Source organism: Elephantulus edwardii, unplaced genomic scaffold (assembly GCF_000299155.1).
Source record: "Elephantulus edwardii isolate Elephantulus edwardi_28Jun2011 unplaced genomic scaffold, EleEdw1.0 scaffold00090, whole genome shotgun sequence".
NCBI classification, from domain to species: Eukaryota; Metazoa; Chordata; class Mammalia; order Macroscelidea; family Macroscelididae; genus Elephantulus; species Elephantulus edwardii.
The window spans coordinates 4,968,503-4,969,616 of record NW_006399840.1 but is presented as its reverse complement, the minus strand read 5'-3'; positions in this window follow the sequence as shown (position 1 = coordinate 4,969,616).

Sequence of the window (1,114 nt, the reverse complement as noted above, 5' to 3'; positions counted from 1 at the left end):
CTCGCTCCGCGAACGCAAAACGCACGCCCCTCTGAGAGCGCGGTACCAGAGCGGCGTCCAAAACAGCGTTCAGCAGCAGATTCAAACCTCCCGCGACCGCCACGGGCTCACCCTTCGCCCGCTTCCGGCCCGAGGACGCTCAGCGCGACGCCTATTGGTTACGTATCAGAATCTGGTAGACCAATCGCCTTCCCCATGTTCGGAAAGGCGCTTCTGATTGGCTCTTTTGAACATTTTAGCCGTCGCTAAGGAAGTGCCTGCGCTAGCCTTAAAGTTTTTTTTGGTTGTGCATTTGGTTTTTATTTCGCTTCAAGAAGGCGGAGACTACGTGCTTTTGCCGAGGCTGGAGATTGCTTTGAACTGCCCGTTTAGCTGAAACAGCTGGTCTCCGTGTAAAGATTACAGCCATGGACTCCCGTGTAAAGATTACAGCTTTATGGGGTACTTCTCTGTCCTGCAAGGTCGCCATGTAGCCTTTTTATTTTTGAGGTTTTAATAAAACTTTATAAGATGTAGCCTGACTACTCAGCGATACTTAACAATATCATGATATTGTCTAGTGGTCCAACGATAAGGAATTTTATTAAATATTATATTGGTTTACTCTCAGCGTTCGTATACGTTGAGCTTCACACTATCCTTTATTCACGTTGTTTCCATACAACCATTCCCATGTTTTATAAAATCAGTCACCATTGGACCTTGCCCATCATTACTCAATCTTTTCCGATTTCCTTCACCATCTCCCTTCACCCACCAAACTGCAGCCCTCTGGTTTCGCCCCTACCCATCCTCAACTCACCCCTCTGCTCCCAATCCTTACCCCTTTGCGTCCCTATATATGTTTCACTAGTCACCCTATTTTTACAATAATAGCTTTACTTTTTCAATTCTTTCAGCTTCAGAATTACTAAGAGTGTTCTCCCTTTTTGATTTTCTAACTCCAGTTGTTTTGCACATTTCATTATCACACTTTGCTTTGTCTTCTCAAGCCGCCCTTCAAAATCTTTTGTTCGGCTCTCTTACTTAAACATTTTCTTCAGTTCTACGTCTTTGCCTTCTAGTGTGCTTCTTTACATTCATCTTCACATTCATCATTATTGTTATTATGCAA